At 38.2% G+C, this 18,238-nt stretch overlaps 1 protein-coding gene across 5 annotated transcripts in view; it reads right to left on the bottom strand.

The window, feature by feature from the left end:
- The window catches only part of LOC124359795 (C-terminal-binding protein), a 120,119-nt gene that overhangs the window by 73,721 nt on the left and 28,160 nt on the right, over positions 1–18,238 (bottom strand). Inside the window, exon 1 of one of the 5 annotated variants that reach the window (XM_046812829.1) lies at positions 4,586–4,612. The exons of the other annotated variants lie outside the window; for them this stretch is intronic. The gene's annotated coding sequence lies outside the window, so the exon portion shown is untranslated. Of the gene's footprint in view, positions 1–4,585; positions 4,613–18,238 lie in introns of those variants that run through there. 5 annotated transcript variants of the gene reach the window in all.

Raw genomic sequence — 18,238 nt, 5'->3', positions numbered from 1 at the left:
TCTTAAAAAGACATACCCTCTAAAGAAGGTTTACCTTTTTAGGAAATAACCATTATTATTCTCCTAAATTGACAATTTAATTTTTTTTTTACTAAATGTAAAATTTCAATAAACGAGAGCAACACACAGACACTATTAGCTTTATTCACAGTTGAAGGTCCGTATTTAAACCCTACACAATTTTCTACTAAACTTTATATCCTACTTCTAGGTAATGTCAGGTTCACATCAGTGTGAAGAGGCCAAATAAACCCTCCAATGGTTCAGAACCTATATTTATGTAGCAAAAGTTACAAAACCTTTATACAGTAAATACTGTACAGATTGTCTCATGTGCAGACAACAATCAACCACTCATTACTTATACAGCACTGTGTTGAAGTTCTGTATTTAAACCCTACAGAAGTTTGAACTAAGCTTTATATCCTACTTCTAGATAATGTCAGGTTCACATCAGTGTGAAGAGGCCAAATAAACCCTCCAATGGTTCAGAACCTATATTCATGTAGCACAAGTTACAAACCCCTTATACAGTAAATACTGTACAGATTGTCTCATGTGCAGACAAAAATCAAACAACTCATTACTTATACAGCACTGTGTTGAAGTTCTGTATTTAAACCCTACAGAAGTTTGAACTAAGCTTTATATCCTACTTCTAGATAATGTCAGGTTCACATCAGTGTGAAGAGGCCAAATAAACCCTCCAATGGTTCAGAACCTATATTCATGTAGCACAAGTTACAAACCCCTTATACAGTAAATACTGTACAGATTGTCTCATGTGCAGACAAAAATCAAACAACTCATTACTTATACAGCACTGTGTTGAAGTTCTGTATTTAAACCCTACAGAAGTTTGAACTAAGCTTTATATCCTACTTCTAGATAATGTCAGGTTCACATCAGTGTGAAGAGGCCAAATAAACCCTCCAATGGTTCAGAACCTATATTCATGTAGCACAAGTTACAAACCCCTTATACAGTAAATACTGTACAGATTGTCTCATGTGCAGACAAAAATCAAACAACTCATTACTTATGCAGCACTGTGTTGAAGTTCTGTATTTAAACCCTACAGAAGTTTGAACTAAGCTTTATATCCTACTTCTAGATAATGTCAGGTTCACATCAGTGTGAAGAGGCCAAATAAACCCTCCAATGGTTCAGAACCTATATTCATGTAGCACAAGTTACAAACCCCTTATACAGTAAATACTGTACAGATTGTCTCATGTGCAGACAAAAATCAAACAACTCATTACTTATACAGCACTGTGTTGAAGTTCTGTATTTAAACCCTACAGAAGTTTGAACTAAGCTTTATATCCTACTTCTAGATAATGTCAGGTTCACATCAGTGTGAAGAGGCCAAATAAACTCTCCAATGGTTCAGAACCTATATTCATGTAGCACAAGTTACAAACCCCTTATACAGTAAATACTGTACAGATTGTCTCATGTGCAGACTACTATAAAATAACTTTGAACTGATTCTTTAAATAAACCTGCAAGTGTATCTAAATGACATTTCAGTAAATGCTAAGTAATTACAGTTTAAACGAACATAACGATAACTGTAACGTTAGTCTATGTTTTAAATGCTACACCAGGAAAGTAAATAGCGAGCGAGCAAGCAGCGTGTGTTCTGTAAAGTAATGGTTGTACATCAATAATAAATTCCAATATTTGGTATTGAAAATAAAGTTATCCATTGCATTTAAGAATGTAAGATTTATATATTGTGATATATAACGTACCAGCCAATTTAAAACAGTTTAAATCGTTAGATGTGAAAATTAATTTATGTTTTGAATTTATAAATAAAAATAATAAACTACATAGTTATAACCATAAATAAAAGGTCATCAAACCAGTCTGAAATACGACCTTCCAGTAATAATATTAACATTGTAAGAAAGACAAGTGAGTTGTGCCGAGACGAACAGAACAATGAAGAGACCAAGGCAGAACCTTGAGCAGGCGACTCTGAAGGCCGAGGTGATGTGCGTAGGAAGCTGTGGGCACGGAGACGTCTCCATGATGAGATTGATGCCTTGACGGTCATCTCATGGGATTTATTACCATTGGTAATGTTAAGCACAGAGCTCTAGACAGTCTTGATGATATTACCTACTGGAAACAAGCTGCATAAAACAGCTCAAATAGGAATTATATCCCCTAGTAGTATTTCTTAGTGTTTCTCTATTATAATTTAGACCAATGAGACGGAACTTTATTAGTGGATGTTTCTAGTGTTTATACTGGTAACTGAAAAATATAATAACCGGCACGACACATATAAATTTATATAGCTTAAATTTATAATTAGTTATAAGCTAATTCTTTTAGTGTCAACATCAGTTTGATGGACATTCCTCTTCTATTACTCCCTCACCCCTCACCACAAATACCACCACATATATAGAGCTGAAATCAAGTGAACTCCTTCTCAAGCTATTAAATAATCGCTGCTAAATACTCTTTTTTATTTCCAAAATACCTGTTAGTGACACAAAATGCCAATATCAATTTCGTAAGCTTGTATAAATAATAGCCAGACCTTATGATTACCACGACATAATTTTGGAAACGTTATTTATTTCCAGTCTATGTCGTCGAATTCAATTACATTTTATTTCCGACAGACTTACAACATAGATGTTATGACATGTATGTTAGCTTACAAAAATGATTTAAATAACTAGCCAAGTAACTTGTACACACTGCCCTAGAGAGGACCAGTTACAATGAGGTGGTATACAATAGTCCGAGAGCACCGAGACCGGCGAGGACCACACTTAGCGAGCTTCCCCGGTCACAACAAGGCCACCCGGTTTCAATTTCGGAGAAGGAAAAGGAGCCATTAGGAACACTGGCTTGTTTGTGCCTGGACACTATCGCCAGCCGAGCCGACCACTCAGGAGGCCGTGTCATCCATCCGGTTACACGTGAACCATGAGTCATTTGGCCACATGGAATTTAGTGTAGGATTAGTGGATTTATTCCTATTGTTCAAAAATGAATTTCAAAAACTACAATTACGAGCGTCTCTTATATTGCATTTAAACACACTTTTTCATTAATGACTTCTTATGGTTAAAATAAAATAAATCCACACAACAAGAAGGTTCTTGTGATCCCTGTAGTATTAGTTTGTGGCATGGCATGAGATCACACTGGACTGCTGTTAGTAGCACAGTCGAACTGGCTACGTGGACTCGACTCACACGGGGTGTGGACAGTGTGGCGTGTGGCGAGCTTCAGGTTTGTCTCCACACACGGCACGGACCTGGGCGGCCATCTTAGCGGGGTTGGAATGTAGCTCCGCGGCGGAACCAGTCCGACAGGCCGGGAGAGCGGCGTGGACTGCCATATTGGACACCACTGTTATCAGAGGTGGCGGCAAGTGATAAGCGACCGACGCGACACGGTTCATTCAACCAGTCCCCACCACCACCGGTCGCAAGGTGCGGCGGTCCTGGTGGAACACGGCCCGTTCCACTCTATACAAACCGGTCAGTAGTTGTCCGTGCTTTTCACACATTTTACAATTTTTTCTGTCATCAAACTATTATACAATTAATTTGTAAACCGTGTAAATATGAGTGGATTCAACAACCAATAACATTTATATAAAATAAATAACCAAGTATAAAATAAAAACTTAGAAGCATTATATAGTATGCCAACACTTTATACAATTTTTAATCCTAGAAGAGGTATCAGAAATTCTAGTGTGTGAGCTGATTTTTGTAGGTTTTACAGGGATTCTTAGTATATTTCATTAAAATATCTTGTATGTTGTATATGTAAAAACTGTTATATACGATTTTCCCCCAAGGACCAGAGAATAAAACTACATAATTTTAAAGTATATACATATTTTGACAGCATTGGCTATATTGTATTTATTAGTTGTCAAGAGAAAAATAATACATAAAAGTATTTGCATTATAAGGAACCATGACATTTTCAAAATATCCAAATTGTTGGGAATTTTAGTGAACACAAAAATGTATAGAGTTATGGGGTTCTGAATGAAAAGGGTAATAATTTTTATATTTACAGAGAAAAATACAAAGTGGTTAATTTTTAACTATTTTCAGTTACTAATCAATAAATACAATAGAATAAGCGTATTAAAATTCAATCTTACGCAAATTGACGTGTTTTATACGTTTCTATTAAGTTAACTGGTGTAGAACAGTAAAGTCAGTTTTTGTAATGTAACATAATTAATAAATAAAATAAAAAACAAAATACAATACAATAACTTGTACTTCAGACTAGAAAAAAGTCAATCACGCTGATTCATTAGAATGTTACTTATTCTACAAGAATCATCCATTTTAAGTTTTATAATCAACAGTATATAATAAAACTGCTAAATTCAAATACAAAAACTTCCGAACAAAAAGAACGAAATTATTTTTTACTAAAAACCTTCGACAACCACTGGCCGATTCTATTTTACGAGATTTAAACTTTGGAAGTTACAAGCTTGACACAATATGGATTTGTAGACGTTTATTTAATAAATTACAATTATTTGTTAAAATAAATAATATCAAACATAACTCACGTTGCATATATAATAAATTCAACGCCAAAACTGACCAACCTGAAACAATAAACAAGACATTTATCAATCAAGAAAAGTAACTATAATCTGAACTATTATAAAACACAATTAAAAAGTAATATCAAAACATTAATGTTACAATTCATTCAAATATCAATTACAAGAATAAAATTGTCAATGTAGGAATAAAAACAAATATTTTTAAAGAAAAAATATTTGACCTCCTGCAAGTTTTTAGCGACTTGCACCCACCCACCGTGGAAAACAAACAAAAGGAAAGAAAGAATCGAGCTAGGGAAGGGTTGGCAGCGCAGCAAGGAGGTATGACATCAGCAGCTCTCTCTCTCTTTCTCTCTCTCTCACTCTCTGGCGGCGCGGCGTCAGCTAAACTGTAAGACACGGGACACGCTGAGTCAGGCGTCACGCTGATACGTGCTGAGTCGCTTATTGCTGCTGCTGCCGCCTCTGCTCTGCCGACTGTGCTCAGCTCCCACCCAACAGTCGCTAGATATTGTGCAATGCTGATTTGTCCCAGAACACAATTCCTGTTCAACGCCACTCTTAAATATTGACAAAGTACCAATTAGCGCTTACTCTCTTGATAAATCTTGATATATATATATGGGCATAAGCACACATAAAGGATAGCATCCATGTAACAAAAACCCAGATGTTTGGTTTGTTACCAGATTCATCAAAATTTATCTATAGCAAAACAAACAAGTAAAGCACACAACATACCCTATCATAGATAACTTGTCTTGTGAATTCCAAAATGTAATTTACCAAATTCGATGTGAAGTAAGTCCAGCAGATTATATTGGATCACCTAATACGTCACAGATATGACAACAAGCACCGAGGACTTGAGACTCCAGGAAAGCTGCCCTCAACTCATAACGATTCCTTGGAAAACATTTATTCTATAAAACCTTCTTGGCAAATGCACCAAGATTCAAATTCAATCTATCTCAGAGCACCAACTAGCACGATAATTGGTATTAAAGAGCAAAGTTCCACATGGACTCAACATCAGGTAACATGGGCAAAAAATTCAAGAATGTAATGCACAACTGGAAGGAATCTTTATTCACACCATCATTTATTTTGTTCACTGTTTATTTGCGCCAATTGTTCACAAAAAGTATTTGCTTTGTCAAAATTTGTACCGTTATTACTTATGTTAGACGAAACAAAAGACGATATTGTTTGCAAAAAAACATTGAATGGCTGAGAGCCGACAACTTGTACTTTTTTTAATGTGTACAATAACAAGGTAAGAGAGAATACAGTGTTACGTAACATGCCTCTCTAGGGATAGGATGTGGAGCAGTAGGCCCATGGGTAGGAGAGACACTAGCATTAAACTCGATCCTTTCTATATAGAAATAAAGTCCCTTATACAATTTCAATTTAGAGCTCAACTCATTCGCGAGAACCATGCACTATTACAGTATTGAGAAATGTACTTAGGAGAATGTTTGTCTGCTCCCGAGTAATATCCATCGTTAGAAAAGAATCTCGAGGAAGAAAATTTTAGCGATAAAATGGGACAAATCTGCGCCAAACTGATAAAATTCCATTTTCTTCCTCGAAAATCCGATAACCTGTTGGAGTTTATGTAAGAAAGGCATCTTGTAGATTCTGGGATAACACGATGTCCGCTTAGCATTGAAAAGTAGCAATCCCTTTTTAATTAACATCCAAAATGCTGATATCTTGATACTTGATCTACTATAATTGTTATTTATGTACCAGTTTAGACTTCTTAACAAAAATAACATCACTACTAGCATTATCATAGAAAATATTATTTCAAAGCATTTTTATGAATTCTATAAGATGCTTGAAATACTACGAATAAAACTTCATGTGCGTAATCCCACAAGTTATACGATTAAAACTAATACCGAAATCTAAAAAGGACGCTTATTTCTAAACGTAAATGTAGTAGATGTGCCGCATCAATTTGATCAATCGACGCGATAAAGAAATAATTCACTCTTCTTACGTTTCAAATCAACGAATTATAAGACAATGACAAGCATATGACAGTCTTATTTTTCGTTTTAGCTACATACAATTATCAAATTTTAACTGAACAAATGAAAATGTCCAAATGTCCAAAACAACGGTGTCTGATGCAAATCACATGAAGTTCATGAAAAGAAATAAAGTAACTGGTGGGTGGTAACACAGAAGACTCAACTGGGGCAGTAATAATGACATTACGGTATAGGGCGATGTCCGATGTCCGGCATGGGGTAGTGAAGGGGTTGGGCGGGGTTTGTGGCAAATGGAGCGTATTTACATGCAGCAATGTAATATGTAAACAGAGGCTGACCGCGACACGGGTCTGCTATAAATTGTGCCACACACGGGCTTGTCCACCACCACCACCACCACTCGCCCTGTTCCATTATCTCGTTTAGTTCAATTACACAACTCTAGAAACTGATTAGTGCGTTAAAAATATTTTTGTCAACAATTTAAAAGTGTTGCTAAGAATTTGCTAATCAATAGTGGATATACTTATAGTGCTTAGATAGCTACAACACTAATTTCAATTGTTTGTTTGGTGTACTTTGACAAACACTAGTTTGAAATAAAAGTTATAACTAAAATTGTGGAATGTAACTTCTTATTCGATTATAAACCGTATTAACACATACCAAATATTAAATTGGCTATAAATGAAATGACATGAAATGTGATTAAAAATTAAGTATCTGTGTTGACCTGAAGAGATTACGGGAAGTGAAAGTAAGGCGAATTCCCTTACTTCCCAAAACCAACCTGTCTAAAGTTTCAAAGATCAAATACGTCCGAATAAACCATGCTTCCTTAATTAAGAATTCGCTAAAGTTTCATCATTGCGCAGTCACTAGCAGACACCGCTGGGCCTGTCTGTTGCTAGTTAGCAGTCTGGTTGCACCATCGAGAAACTCAACCGTTAGGCCGGACGTGCTGTAGTTGTGTCTGTTTGCTACTACTGAGGTTCACTGCCTAATCATATGTAACCGAACCTCAACCGTTAAGCCGGACGTGCTGTCGTTGTGTCTGTTTGCTACTACAGAGGTTCACTGCCTAATCATATGTAACCGAACCTCAACCGTGAGGCCGGACGTGCTGTCGTTGTGTCTGTTTGCTACTACAGAGGTTCACTGCCTAATCATATGTAACCGAACCTCAACCGTGAGGCCGGACGTGCTGTAATTGTGTCTGTTTGCTACTACAGAGGTTCACTGCCTAATCATATGTAACCGAACCTCAACCGTAAGGCCGGATGTGCTGTGATTGTGTCTGTTTGCTACTACAGAGGTTCACTGCCTAATCATATGTAACCGAACCTCAACCGTAAGGCCGGACGTGCTGTAGTTGTGTCTGTTTGCTACTACAGAGGTTCACTGCCTAATCATATGTAACCGAACCTCAACCGTGAGGCCGGACGTGCTGTAATTGTGTCTGTTTGCTACTACAGAGGTTCACTGCCTAATCATATGTAACCGAACCTCAACCGTAAGGCCGGATGTGCTGTGATTGTGTCTGTTTGCTACTACAGAGGTTCACTGCCTAATCATATGTAACCGAACCTCAACCGTGAGGCCGGACGTGCTGTAATTGTGTCTGTTTGCTACTACAGAGGTTCACTGCCTAATCATATGTAACCGAACCTCAACCGTAAGGCCGGATGTGCTGTGATTGTGTCTGTTTGCTACTACAGAGGTTCACTGCCTAATCATATGTAACCGAACCTCAACCGTGAGGCCGGACGTGCTGTAATTGTGTCTGTTTGCTACTACAGAGGTTCACTGCCTAATCATATGTAACAGAAACTAAACCATGTTTGCTGCTGCTTCGACCGCTTAAGTATAACGTAAGTTTTGCACGCACGCATATATAGTAGAAGCTTAATCGCGAAGTTAGCTTGCCGTTGCTGCGCCCGTTTTGTTATTGTAATTATTACATGCCTAATCACATGAATTTTATACATTTAATTATGAATATTGTTAAAGTTGGTACTTGCTTCTAATCAGCAAGTTTGCTCACAAGGTGTACTTGACCTTTTTCACGTGCATCTTATTCTGTCATGTATCTTGTTGTAACTACGACTTCGTTGTCACACTAACTAATTTTTGTGCATGTATAACCTTGAAATGCATTAGTTTACGACACCTGAGTAAGACAGGTGCCAGTTCAAAACGTATTGTTCTATTAATGATAGCGAATGTCCGCGAATGAACTGACCTATCTAGCTTGGAGGTTAAACTAAGTATAAGGTATTTATTCTATACATCACTTTGGGAGTGTTATGACAGTCACCACGGGAACGGGCGTCGTCGTCGTCGTCCCCGGAATCGATTATTTAGAGTGGTCGGTCAATATTCGTCACCATCGCATCGATCAGAACCTCTTTATGTAACAAAAGTGTCGCCTTGTCATTTGTGCCTGTCAATGTCACTCCTGTCCGACCAGGCCCGTGCAGGTGCGATTGGCTCTGGACAGCTCAACTACAATCACTTCTTAGTGAACTCTTTACTCGATTAGTGTTACGCCTGAATGAGAGCGAAAATCAATAATTACACTTTATGAAACACGACCGGTCAGCCATTTATAGCTGGAGACCGTGATTCGTGCTGCGTCCGCTAGATGTGGTCAACTTCCCCAGTATTACGTTAGACTTCTCATGTTTTATCCAAGTTTTATTTTTTTCCCCCTTTGTGACTAACTTGTGTTTCTAGGTTTCCACTATAACAAAATAGCAGATTACTTTTCGAGGAAAATCGTTTTAAGTTGTATTGTGCTTACGTAACACAAAACTAATGTGTATAACACGGTCAACTTTTACAAGACAGTTCCACAACAAATTTTATCTCACAAAGAAAATAGTTCTCATGATTTTTACATGGCATAAATTGTGAAACAAAATCGAGTTTCCAACCAGTTTGTTTTGTTCCCAACAATAACAAGAGAACACTCACATTTTGTTGCTACTACATGCAATAAATACATATCAATATGCTACGCTAAAAAAATAGTAAATTACACACTTTAAGATTACAACTTTTCAAATTTGAGCAGAGCCTCTCCAAATTTAACCTTTTGCTCTCCACAATTATTGTATTTATTATAATAAAAATGTATCTTAAATTGGCATATTCATACAATTGTTTCATAAGTTACTCACTCAGACAAAAATGTCGTAACATAATGTCTATGTCTAATAAATAAAATATCAATAAAACTAACGGACAAGATTTTTGTACTCTATATTGTTTTTATGTCGTCGATTGTAGTCCGCCGTCCAGCTGGGTAAATACAGTAATTATCTGTACAGAGCCGGGAGAATGGGTCAGTGGATCGTTTATCAATTAATGTTGTATGGGCGGCGGACGGGCGATGGCGAGGTAGGGTCTAGGGAGAATAGAGAGGAAGGCCACGTGGGGGGAGGGGAGGAGAAATGAGAGATAACGACAGTACCGCAAATGAATGCGCACCGACACAGCATGCTGCTGCATTATCAGCACACGAGCGATAACATAATCATATTGAACAACTACCCGGTCAAATATGTCACAGTTACTACATTGCGCATCTTGTATGTGTGACACCCGTATATAGGTAAAACTCCATGGTGGACAAATCAACTCTCATCTTTAGCAAGAAAAGCTCTTACAACCGTCAGTTGGTCAGTAGCAGAAAGGGAGCATGTTCTAAAATTAAACCAGTAAAACAGTAAACCAAACTTTAGCACTAACCAGACTCGAGGACTAACTAGGTCACGGAGTACGAAATGAACAAACATCCTGCTGGATTGTTCAGTACAACTATTTCTTCCTTGTCCCTAGCTCAACAACGGATGTTCTCTACACAGTGACACTTTTTATTAATAGTTACATTATGCACATTAACTTATTAACTAGTCCTATCCTATTTATTGGATTACCGACGGATTAAACATGGTATGATCCCTTAGTGAAATTCCTGTTTTAGTTTTATCTACAAAGCATTTTATGTAGGAGATCCAAGTATGACGTGGGGAAATGGCGCAATTCAATGCGTTTGAGGAAGGGAGTGTGCACAGTAAAAATTATGAAAACTAATAAGAGGAACACAAGTTTCTATTGAATGTGTCTATTGTTAATTCCTTGGTTTTATACATTATACGAAATCCATAAAAGAAATATTCCAACTTATAAAGGATAAAAACATTCTTGACTAACATTACCTTCTGCTGGTTTATAAAATGCAGTATCAAGTCAAGGACAGACAGACACACACACATAAGCTATCGATTTAAACAGACGGGACAATTCCAGTGATAGCAACAACAACTAGAGACTAGACAATGCACCTGGGGCACTTCACAAACATCACCTGCTGATAGTGACAAAGTGCAGTGTTGAGGAAAGGACAGACAGACACACACACATCAGCTATCGATCTAAACAGACGGGACAATTCCAGTGATAGCAACAACAACTAGAGACTAGACAATGCACCTGGGGCACTTCACAAACATCACCTGCTGATAGTGACAAAGTGCAGTGTTGAGGAAAGGACAGACAGACACACACATATCAGCTATCGATCTAAACAGACGGGACAATTCCAGTGATAGCAACAACAACTAGAGACTAGACAATGCACCTGGGGCACTTCACAAACATCACCTGCTGATAGTGACAAAATACAGTGTCGAGGCAAGGACAGACAGACACACACACATCAGCTATCGATCTAAACAGACGGGACAATTCCAGTGATAGCAACAACAACTAGAGACTAGACAATGCAACAACTAGGGACTAGACAATGCACCTGGGGCACTTCACAAACATCACCTGCTGATAGTGACAAAATACAGTGTCGAGGCAAGGACAGACAGACACACACACATCAGCTATCGATCTACACACACGGGACAATTCCAGTGATAGCAACAACAACTAGGGACTAGACAATGCACCTGGGGCACTTCACAAACATCACCTGCTGATAGTGACAAAATGCAGTGTCGAGGCAAGGACAGACAGACACACACACATCCGCTATCGATCTAAACAGATGGGACAATTCCGGTGATAGCAACAACAACTAGGGACTAGACAATGCACCTGGGGCACTTCACAAACATCACCTGCTGATAGTGACAAAATGCAGTGTCGAGGCAAGGACTGGCAGACACACACATAAGCCATCGATCTAAACACAGACGGGACAATTCCAGTGATAGCAACAACAACTAGAGACTAGACAATGCACCTGGGGCACTTCACAAACATCACCTGCTGATAGTGACAAAATGCATTGTCGAGGCAAGGACTGGCAGACACACACATAAGCCATCGATCTACACAGACGAGACAATTCCAGTGATAGCAACAACAATGAGGGACTAGACAATAAACCTGGGGCAACATCACATGTTCATTTAATTAACAAGATATTGATAAGGTTGATATAATCTATCTTATTAAACTTTTCGAAAAATAAGACTACCCAAAACTTATTAGAACGCCGATAAACAAAAACATGACATAACTGAGGCAGGCGTTAACCCTCCAACTGGCAGTCATTTTTTCCTGTAGTGGCGGCATGTTTTCGAGCCTCGTGCAAGGGTTTTTTAAAAAATTTATAAAAAATATAAATTAAAAGTAATATATATAGAAGTATATATTTTTGTGTTCAGAATTAAACACATAATAATATATTAGTATTTAAATTTGGCCTTAAAAAAATGTTGACTAAAAATTTTTTTCCATGAAATTCAAAATTTACATTTTTTTTTTTTTTTTTTAATTTGGGGGGACCATACCTAGCAAACCAAGTTATAGTAAGAAAACTATAAAAGTGAGATAGCCATTTTGTGTCAAATTTATTCTAGTTTCAGAAACACATAAGCATTATACAAATTTATGAAACTATAATAACAATATATAACAAAAAGCAGCGATGCGCATAAATTGTGAAAATAGGGTGTATATGTAAGAGTTTGCTAATAAACGTGTTACTAATACAGTTATACTTCAATACATGTTATATTGCATATTTTATTACTCAGAATGAAGTAAACTATACAGCAGTAGTAAAATAAATTCCATAACTTTTTTTTTGAAGAGTCGAAAAAAGTTTCATTTTGTCATTACTCAAAACTTTTCGCGAAAAATTTTCGAGAAATTTATTTATTCTAAAATATATTTATTTGCACTACTGCAATATTTAACAATTCACCACACACTAAACACAACACTAAAACACAAATAAACCTACTAAAACTTACTAATAAACACGACTCGTCACATCAACAACTCAGACGGCATCAACGACATGGCGGTCACATCTTTTACGTTCCAAACTACGAACTTAGTACGTTGCAACTACAATACGAAGAGGAATAAAACTATAGTATTCCTTAGGCTTTTTTTCCCGAATCCAATGGTGCATGAATCGAATCGATACGTTGCCGGAATATACTGTAATGAGTGATTATGCAAGGGAATGTTTGTTCATCAAAATTTTGATGAACAACAATCATAATAGGGTTATGTTTATCAAAATTTTGATGAACAACAGTTGGAGGGTTAAAGAATGGTACACTGTAATGCGCAAAGTAAAATTTATATCTCGTACAGATACAACCTCGAATATCACTAATTAATAATGATCTGCATTACAAATTAACTGTTCTTTGTTAAAAGGGAATGCAAAGCACAGGAATGATGCGATATGATAAATATATACACTCTAAACAATAATTATGAATACTACCATCCACAGAAGTTTGTATGTATATCCCTGTGTATGTATATACATATTTAGAGTATTTCAATGTCTTATAAATTATAAATTAAACTGAACTTATTTTGTACAGAACAGTTGGCTCTGTATTGTGCGTGGGACCCCCATACTGGAGTGTGGGCTCAAGCTAAAGAGGGCGTGGCTGGAGTGGCAGTAAGCAGAGGTCAGCCGATCCAGCCACGTATCTCCGTGCAGGACCTAGCGTTTTTACAGCCCCTATCATATTCGAGACTCGGCCAATGGGGGAAATATTTGAATTACAGTTAAGAGTAAGGCTTAAAACACGTGTACTTATTGGTTGACGTTTACTGACAGACTCATCTAATTACTTGTCACAAAAATCGTTCTCGCTTTGATTAAATACTTCGATAAGTTTTGGGAGATAAAATTGAAGATTATTTCGATGGGTAGAATGTTTCAACATCGTAATGGACATTCCATCGAAGATGGGTTCATCAGCAATGTAGCAGAGTTCGTAATAGCTCTGCTGCTAGGAAGTTACTCAGCACTTTAGTGACATAGTTATGACGGCTTTTTGCGTATCCAAAAAATGTATTGTCTACCGCGTTGCCTTTACCCAGAATGCCGTAAATGAGGCGCAACGATCCCTTGCTAACACATGGCTATCAAGAGCAGTGTTTCCTACTCTTTACCCACTCCAAAGAGTGGATTATCCCTAAAAACGATGTCTTTTATGAGATGTTTTCTCGGGTGCTAATGCCACGTCATGCGACACACAGCCGGGGGAAACAACAATCAGACGCTACTCTACGTGAAGGTGGCTGTAGAACACTAATCCTACCCCTGTTTAAGTAGTGTTCCTCCTTAGTAAGGGCAATATCTGGTCAGTGTGTACATACGACACAACCTGCTTACTAAAGTAAAAGTGTAATATTACGAGCAAAATGTGAAAAATGTTAACATTTTTGCCAGTTGGATAGTAGATTAATCTCTTGGTAACTTAATCAGAGTTGTTTATCGGGTAAATAATTGCAATCTTTTTATTTTTGGTCTATTTTCTGAAGGCAAACTAATAATAGGAAGGCATGACTACTTGAGTGCACTATTCAATAGATGATTTGTTGTTTCTGCAAAGCTTGTAATCCTGAAGTCAGCAACTTCGCGCCAGCGTAGACACGAACGAGCGCGATTGAACTTATTATTAGCGTGAAGGAATTCCTGCCTAAGTGGAGCCAGAATTACAAGGCGCGAGGCCAGAGGGAGGCCATTACACAGTCAGGACGAGGCGAAGGAAGACCCGGCGCGGCATGGCGAGCAGAGCGGGCCAGCAAGAAAGTGCAAAAACAACGGTCGATGTAATTAGAAACCTCACACACATACGAACGCACGCAGACAGGCGGACAGTGGTACAGTCGCTGCCGCATCAGACGCTGCACCGCGCCGCGGCCACACCGCACTGGACTGTACGTGTCGGGTCTACAAGACGGCTGCTCCTGCACACACTTCCCGGAATACACTGCTACTCCAGTTTCCCGTCCGGGAATAACACCTTCCCTCCTAGAAATTCCAATTTTCAAAAGTGTACACACGCCACGCGCATTAAATGTGGAATGGTTGTTATCTGCCGTGTTATTGCAAGCACTACGTACACACTGTTACATGATGAAAGCTGAATGCCGAGTGTCGAGCTCCGTTGCACTGAGAGGCTGCACATGTATAGCTGCTGAATAACACATGATATTCCTCCCTTTCCTTTCCTCCATCTCTCTCCTCTGTCCGGACAATACTCGCTCAGGCTAATGCTACTACAGTTTTCATCGCATTCATGATTTGAATTCCAATGTAGAGCATCACCACCAACGCCACGGTACCGTTTTACTTTGTATTTAACATGCTCTAGCTATTCTAGCTATAAATCCTATATTGCGTGCCAACTTTAAATCACTGACGGGAAGGACGCAGGTTCCTAAAAATGGCTCTAGTTCCTTAAACGTCGTTACTTCAAAGAAGGAACTTACTGAACAACTGTGCCTTATATTTCTGTTCAAGAAAAATATAACTATTTTATTGTATCGTGATAGAAAAATGTCTTTCTGTTGTTACATGAAGTTGGTTTACGGATTATCTCACAACCTGTAATCATCCATAGACCGCATAGGTATCAAAACACGTTATAAGAATATATTAAATTAAGACATCCCGGTAAAATAAATAAGGTATTTATTGAATTGTAGTTCAGTTCTGAGGGATATCACTTCCAACATACGACCATACTAAACAATAAATAAAATTAGCGTTAGTGCTTAATTTTCAACTACAGAACGACGTTGAAGACCAAATATCGCGTCATTCACATTTTATAAACCCGTTACCACGTGATCACGAGTATCGTAAGCAGTTGTAACGACACAATATGTTATTATTATAATACAGTCATTCAAATAACGTTGATAGATTAACGACTCCTGATTACATAACCATGGTCTTGGAAAATCACTAAGAGTTGGAACACGATAACAAAAGGATTGAATGGAACAAGAGAAATAGTGCGACAATGAGGTCGGGTCGGCCATCCCGCGGCGGACAGGCTGTAGTGAACCACGCCGCCGCCACACCTAGACCGAGATGCACACATCGCAAGCGCAGGGCACAGTGTAGTAGAGTGGAGTGGAGTGTCAGTCGGGTCGGCTTATGTAACAGCTGGAGGCACCGGAAGCGCTTTGTCCTGGCTATTGCTGGGCACCGGAAACGCGAAAACAACGACCACTAACCGAGACTGAGAGTCGTGGTGGTCGCGCGCTTGCATCTGCCGGGCCATCGGCGTTAACTTAATGACACTGTGGTAATAATACAGCTATGTATACAATGTACACACCAGAAATCAGCTGACCACCAGGTGCTTCGCTCTTTCCTCCCTTTCCCTGCCAGACAATGCGTAACACCACATGCACAAAGTTAAAAATATCATTATTTATAGTTTACATGCGAAACGTATCTTGCTTTTTTTCTCATAGTGCTTATTTCTTATTTGTAGTATTTAAAACATAATATCAATTTAGTATTTAATAAATTCAAACAATTACGCCATTTGTTTGATTTGGATTTTTAACTTTGACTTACTAGATAATATTAACACACGATTCAATATTTCTTTCAGTTTACCCAGTTACTACAATATACATGACTAACTGAAGAGAGATAAAAGGATATAAATGTCTTAATAAATAGTATTTTTGTTCTTTTTATGAAAGTTACCGGTGTTACGTATGCCATAACTGTTGTTAAGAAAGGACAGTAACGTAATATAAAAATTTAGAGTAGCCTACAACGGTCACTATTATGTCCATTTTAGAAGTTTTTACATCGTTATTGTTCAAAACGGGTCAATCATTCATGAGCGTGTTCTCTATTACTTCAACTTATTAACTATGGCATAACCTAAAAAAGTACCAACGTGCAACTATTGATAAATCAACAATTAAACACGACAGATAAGTTGTGAAATAGGAACTGAAACTATGCCAAGCTGAGCGTGAGCCAGTGTAGTACGCGGGTCTTTAGCTCGCTCTTCGCCAATCTGCCCAACATTACGCAACGCAAACCGAGCGCCAATGAAAGGTTTCCAAGGTTGGTATCATTGGATTGATCGTCTCAAGGTCATCGACCCGTGCCGCCGCGACCGCGCTGCGACCAGCGAGCACTCTTATACCTGCACTACCACGACGACTTAACTCAGACTTACAGTACAGTGAGCAATGCCTGCACTACCACTACGACTTGACAGACTGCTAGCTACAGTACAGTGAGCAATGCCTCCACTACCACTACGACTTGAAAGACTGCTAGCTACAGTACAGTGAGCAATGCCTCCACTACCACTACGACTTGAAAGACTGCTAGCTACAGTACAGTGAGCAATGCCTGCACTACCACTACGACTTGACAGACTGCTAGCTACAGTACAGTGAGCAAGGCCTGCACTACCACTACAACTTGACAGACTGCTAGCTACAGTAAAGTGCGCAATGCCTGCACTACTAATCATTATCGATAAGGAAGTGAACGGCACTGCTACTGCATTTCCTTCCTAATACGTTGTTAACTCCTCTTTGTGTGCAGCGTATTACATTAATGTAATATAGTGTATTAAAAGTCAAGTAGAGTATGTATAAAAACTAATAATCATCTACACTACCGAATGCATTTCTGTGATTGGTTGTTGTTATAATTTAATTTAATAGAAATGATTATAACAGAGTAATTTTGCTTCATTTAAAGAATTACAGAATATATAATAATTTAAAAAGTGATCGTGTCATCAGAAGTCGTTATTTTATTTCGTCATTACAAAAATAAATGCTGTCAAAGTTTAGACATAATACTTGTTTTAGAATGATCAGTATGATCATAAAATGATATTTTTGTTGTTGTTTCCAATATTAGTTGTGGAGATGTAATTCAAAGTCTCGTATTATCTCTTAAAATATTAAGATAATGGATTACGATGACGTTACAGGATATATGAATTTAGATTTTTATTCCCAATCTAGCAATTAGTATAGCCATGCGCATTCACTTCTGTCAGTGTACATATTACACACGACGTGGCCATTATTGAGACATACTCTGTGCGTGTGTGAAGCCTCGCCGGGCCACTGATATCGGGTGTCCGGGCCGGTGAGACAAAAGACTGGCGGGCAAGGATGGCGGTCAGGCGGGGTCACTACACGACATAACGGGACCGGCCCTTCACGTCCACAACTGCTGGAGAAAGCAAGCTTTACCTGCTAAATATTTACAGCAAAGCCATATAATTTATACTTGAAAAGTTTCTCTAAGATATTTTTGTTTAATCTGAACAGTTTATTAATGTTAAAATACATTACTATA

This window comes from Homalodisca vitripennis, chromosome 4 (genome assembly GCF_021130785.1).
Source record: "Homalodisca vitripennis isolate AUS2020 chromosome 4, UT_GWSS_2.1, whole genome shotgun sequence".
Classification (NCBI taxonomy): Eukaryota; Metazoa; Arthropoda; class Insecta; order Hemiptera; family Cicadellidae; genus Homalodisca; species Homalodisca vitripennis.
Note: the sequence above shows the minus strand (reverse complement) of the source record. Positions and strands in the feature narration are given on the sequence as shown.